Source organism: Hydra vulgaris, chromosome 07, assembly GCF_038396675.1.
Source record: "Hydra vulgaris chromosome 07, alternate assembly HydraT2T_AEP".
Lineage (NCBI taxonomy): Eukaryota > Metazoa > Cnidaria > Hydrozoa > Anthoathecata > Hydridae > Hydra > Hydra vulgaris.
The window spans coordinates 11800118-11806221 of NC_088926.1; the positions used below are offsets into that span (position 1 = coordinate 11800118).

The 6104-nt window shown below is 29.1% G+C and overlaps 1 long non-coding RNA gene and 1 other non-coding gene across 2 annotated transcripts; both read right to left on the bottom strand.

The window, feature by feature from the left end:
* Positions 1-313: 313 nt before the first annotated feature.
* LOC136082108 (uncharacterized) lies at positions 314-4991 on the bottom strand. Its single transcript, XR_010639396.1, has 3 exons — positions 4854-4991; positions 782-868; positions 314-462 (listed from the first exon to the last, which is right to left on the bottom strand). It is a non-coding gene; the product is annotated as an uncharacterized LOC136082108 (long non-coding RNA).
* Positions 786-858, bottom strand: trnaf-gaa (transfer RNA phenylalanine (anticodon GAA)). The gene has a single exon. It is a non-coding gene; the product is annotated as a tRNA-Phe (tRNA).
* Positions 4992-6104: the final 1113 nt, after the last annotated feature.

The following is a 6104-nucleotide window of genomic DNA, read 5'->3' on the forward strand; positions in this document are numbered from 1 at the left end:
AAATATCGAAACTTTATCGTGCAAATTTTTTGGTTACGATTTTATCGTAATATAAAAAAACTTACGATACGCACATTCCGATATCTTATCGTATTGTATCGTAATAAGAAAAGTTTCGAGATGCATACCCTTAGTATCAACCCTTGTTCAAACGTATTTGTGACAAGCGCAAAAAGGCTAATAAATAATTTTACGCCGCTAAGCTGAAGGATTACCGCCTCGGTTTTCCCTAGACTTATTATTTTAGGGATCGTCCATAAATTACGCAACGCAAAACTTGGGGCAAAGATTTCAGGGTTTCTTGTTTCCATTCTCCTATCACAGTAATTTTTTTTGTGAAAAATCTTTTCGTCATACATATGAACGTAAAAAAATATGGAATATTCTTTTTGTTTAAAAGTTGGTTATTTCAAACATTTAAAAACCTTCCAATGCCACTGCGTCTGTGTTTTTTTGTTCTCTCTAAATACAAATTGTAAAAGTTTACAATCCTTTACTGTGTAAAGTTAACCAAAGTTAATAAAGAATTAACAAATAAGTACAATGTTGTATCCAGAGGCGATTCTCGACTCGAAATCTACTTCTTTGGGAGGGAAATATAACTCGAAAATCACCCTCTTTGGGAGGGAGGAGTGTGTAACACTCCAACCCCAAGAAGGTGATTTTCTAGTGACCCCCCCCCCCCACACACACACACACACATATACACACCCTGCCCCGTAAAATTGCCTCTAGTTGTATCGCTAAAGAACAAAAAATGAAAATTATTATAAAAGTTAACCATTTGCCGAAACCCGGGATTGAACCAGGGACCTTCAGATCTTCAGTCTGACGCTCTCCCAACTGAGCTATTTCGGCAGTGAGTTGTCTGATAGCATAAAATATTATAAACTTTTAAATAAGATTTTTAAAACGAACTTTATTAAAAAATTTAATTCAAAACAAATATTAAAAAATATAGCTTTATAAAAGTGAAACAAAATAGTAATAATCCTATATAAAACTAAATAACATTATCAAAAACTATAAATTTTTATAGTAAGTTTAAGTAAATATACTTTTTTTTTTTTAAAAACTTCAAACGCTTGTGATTTTTATAATAAAAAATATTACTGCCTCCGTTTTGAAATACTGTTCCGATTTGCATTCAATGTAACGCATTTTTGAAAATAAATTATGTTGTTAATTTTTTTTATTTTTTATTAAGGGTCTGCGTCTTGAAATAAAGAGTCTTGTTAAACTCATTTTAGCAATACAAGACAAGACGATACCGAGACTAGACAAGTCAAGTCATTTTCAAGACAAGTCATTTCAGTCTTGTCTTGAAAAGTCTTGAATGAATCAAAACCAACCTTAAAAAATAACTAGTAATTTAAGAAATAACAAGACTTTTCTTGGTATTTTTTAAATCAAGGCTAGACTAATCAACCTGAAAGATTTCTAAGACGAGTTCACAAACTTAACCTTGTACTAAGGGGTCATCAATAAATTACGTCACGCTCATTGGAGAGAGGGGGCGGGGGGAGGAGAAGCAGAATTTTGTGACAAGGAGAGGGAGGTTAGTCGTAAAATTATTTTAGCATTACAGTTTAATTACTATGCGTTCAATTGAAGGAGTGTTTTAGATTGTCCAAATTTTTACTTACTCTTCTTATTTTTACGCGTATCGCCGTATTTTAAATAGTTTTAAGTTCGCAAAAACTGCCGCCACGTTTTTGAAGACTTTAAAGCGCAGCGATGCAAAATCATTAAATTAAGGTGGTAGTATAGTAATTAAAATTGAAAAATTCATTTTTTAAAAATACATTTTTTAGCTAATATAACTATTGTAGAGTCGAAATCTTATCTTGCTTTATAATAAAAAAATCAGTATATACCTCTGAAATTGCTTTTAAATTGTTCAATATCAATTTTTATCCGTAGCAACGCTTTATTTACCAGGTTGCTACGGGTTTTTGCAATCAAAGTTATATATAAACAATAAAAACAGTTTCATGCTAAACTTTTATAATGAAAATTGTTAATCAGCAGTTACTTCTTGTTTATTGACTCGATTTATACGCGAATGAGCACGCTTTATTGCTATTTTATGCTCTTTATAAGTTCACCAATAGTCTATAGTGTAGTATACATCAGTCAATTTTTTAAATATCTTATTTTAATAAAAGTGTAATGGGTCGAACGAAAAGAAAACAATCTTCTAAAAGAGTATACCAAAATAAGAAAAGAAAGTTTTATGGAAACAGACATACAAATGTCTGCAAAAATAATGAAACCGTAGCCATACCTTCAGTTGAAAACATACCATGTTCCTCATCCTACAAGAAGTTGTTCAACAAAGAAGTTGTAAATGAACCTCAACAGATAAATGAAGACTTTAACTTTATTATGAACTTTGGTTTACTTAAAAAAGCAATAATGGTCCTTAAATGCCCAGAATGTAACAAGTTAGTAAATTTGCAGTTTGATTCTTCAAAAAAATATGGCCTAAGTATTGGACTAAAAATTTGTTGCAGTGATTGTGAATGGGAAACGATTTTTTTTACATCTGCTAAAATGGATAAAAAAATTAATTGTGTTGGACGAAAACGCTTTGACATAAACACTCGTACAGTAATTGCATTTCGTGAAATGGGTAAGGGATTTTCAGCAATAGAAACATTTTGTGGAATTATGAACATGAACCCTCCAATGAATAAAAACTGCTATAATGACACATTGCACATAATGTTGGATGTCTATCAAAGTTTGGTTGACAAAAGCATGTCAAATGCAGCAAATGAGTTACTATCAATCAATGAAACATCTAAAGATATTATTTGTGGGTTTGATGGATCATGGCAGAAACGTGGATACACCTCAAACAATGGATTAGTAACAGCTGTTGCTGTAGAAAATGGTAAGTGTGTTGATTACGAAATAGAAACAAAAACTTGTAAGTTGTGTTCTATATGGGAGTTAAAAAAGTACACACATCATGAAGAATATAATGATTTTCACTCCTTACATTATAAAAAGTGCAAAATCAGTCATACCGGTTCAGCCTCCTCTATGGAATCAAGTGGTACAATAAAAATATTTTTGCGTTCTGAAAAAAAAAATAATTTGAGATATACAACGTTTCTAGGAGATGGAGATAGCAGTTCATATGTTAATGTCGTTTCTGCAAAACCTTATGGAGATTTTGAAATGAAAAAGCAGAGTGCATTGGGCATATTCAAAAACGTGTTGGTACTAGATTAAGAAACTTAAAAAAACAAAATAAAGAAACTTTATGTGATGGCAAAAAGTTAGGAGGAGCAGGTCGCTTAACAGAACATGTTATAAATACATTGCAAAATTATTATGGTAAGGCAATAAGGCAAAACGTTGGAAATTTATATGGAATGAAAAAGAGTGTTGCAGCTGTACTTTTTCACTGTTCTGAAAGTTGTGATGGCGAAACGCGTCATCAGTTTTGTTTGCGTACCAAAGATTCTTGGTGCAAATTCCAGTCTGACAAACTGACTGGCAAAATTTCATATAAAGAAAATATTTGTATTCCCGCTGCTGTCTGCAACACTATCAAACCAATATTTATAGACCTTGGTTCCGATAAACTTCTTGAAAAATGTTTGCATGGAAAAACGCAGAATCCCAATGAGTCTTTAAACCAGTTGATATGGAAGCGATGCCCAAAAGATATATTTATTGGAAGAACTGCTCTAAGTATAGGAGTAGCCTCAGCTGTACTAAATTTTAATGAAGGGCAGCAGTTCTTAAATAAATTGTTTAATGAGCTTGGAATGGAATTCGGTGTAAATGCGCAAAATTACTGTTTATGTAAAGACAATAAACGAATCATTAAAGCAGAAAAACAATGTAGTACTAAAGTAAAATCAAGAAGAAAAAAGTTAAGAGCAATAAAAAAAGGTTTTTGTGACCAAAATGAAGAACTGGAAGGTGTAACATATAAAAGTGGTGAATTTTGAACTATTTTATTCTTCTTTTTTTTTTTAATTGCGTTTTTCTCAAAATCATGTATTTGGGGTTTGCGACGTGGATTTTTTAAAAAACCAATTATCAGATTTACTTGAAATTTGGCACACATACTCACTACATTAGTATCTACAACATACACTAGGATAATTTTTATTGCTTCTCTCGTTCAGTAATTTTTAATCATTTTTTTTCATAAATTACCCCCAAAATTGCAAAATTTTACACAAATGCAAATATTTTTTGATTTTTTTGACCATATCAAAATCTTCTAGTCTATGTTGCAATGCCACATGTAATATATCACCAGCCAAATTTTCAATAAAAAATATATAAGGGTTCTTGAAAAATCTCTGTCACAGTTTACCCCATTTATGGGCCTTCAGCGATAATTATGCTGAAGAAGATTTGTCATAATTTTTTTTTTTTTTTTTTTTTTTTGCTTACTGATGTTATATTACACATTGTAGAATTTTTTTTTATTTGAAAAAGGTGATTTTTTTTTTTTTTGCTAATTACTATACTACCACCTTAAGAACGTAAAAATTAAGTTTATAATTTTAAATTCAAGGTTTAAATAAGTAAACATTTTTAAAAAATTATAATAAGTAACATAATAACATGTAAGTTAATTATTTATTAATTATTATTTTTACTTATATATTTTATATGTTATTATATTATTAATTTTAATTAATATATTATTTTATTTTATTTATTAATTATTATTTATTAATTAGTCTTGTAATTTAGAAAAAAAATTTCAAGATATAGGGTAGAATGCATGAAGCGAACTTGAGTCAAGTTCGACTTGAACTTTTGGAAATAAAGTATTTTGTCCTAAATTAAAAAACTTTAGAGCATAAGAATTTTACCTGAACATTTGACATTTTATTAAAAATAATTCTCCATTTAAACTTTTATTAAAAATAAATTATACAATACAATCTCTCTAATTAGAATCTCCTTAATTCGAAAACCTTCATAATTTGATTATATGCAAAGTCACCGTAAAATGCGTTTAAGAAAAATCAACTTTTTATAGTTCGAAAATTTCTATAATTCGAACTTATAATTTTCACCATAAAATTCGAATTAGAGAGATTCTACTCTATTAAGTAAATTTCATAAAATAATTAATTTTCAATTATTTTTATGGTTTAATTTTTTTGCAGAGGTTATTTCTTTTAAAAATAAAATTTACAGGTCTATCTAAAAAAATTAATTGTGAGAATAACATTGTTTTGTTGTTTTAAAAAAAGTGACATCTTAAGAGTTGATAATGCCAAGAGTTGATAATGTATTTCTCACAAGTGTTGGAGACTTGAATTTGAACTATATTTATTTTTATTAATAAAATATTAAAAAAGAAAAAACCAATGTAATTTTGATCAAGCCTTGATACATATTTTGTCTGTGGGGAAATAAAAACAAATTTAAAAATGTTAATTTTTTTTTTAAAATTTCAAAAGGGTGGAGTGTTGTAAAAAATACGAACAATCATTTAAGATAGTATATTTTGTCTTGTAGGCGGGCTAATCAAAAGAGGTGTTTGGTTCTATTAATAGTGACGATAATTTAAGTTTACACTATCAAATACTTTCAAAATATACCATTCAATAGCAAACTTTTGTAAGTGTTGATATTTAAAAAACTTACTTTCAATTTTAATATCATAACTTCGGTAATGACTGGTTATTAATTCCAACCAGAATACAATACCAACTTTTCTCACTACTGCAATCCCTTAGTTTGCACCTTACAGCTCTTAAAAACAAATTTGTTTCTATCAGAAATGATATAGATAGTTTTCAAAATAGCTTCTTCAAAGCATCATGTTTGCTTTCAAGTAAAGCTAATATTTTGGTTTTGAAACCAAGAACCTGTTCTATTCAAAAATATTGCTCTAATGTTCCATCAGAGCCTGTTTCACAATACTTCAAAAGAGCTGTTATCCCTCTAATAGATCATGCATCTATATCTACAAGATTTAAACCAGAAACTGTAGCTGCATATAAAGGGTTAGCAATTATTCCATTTATTATGATTTCTTTTCTTAAAAGCCAATTGTGTTGGAGGCAGCAGTTTAAAATGTTCTGTAATTTTTATATAGGTGATTTCCCTGA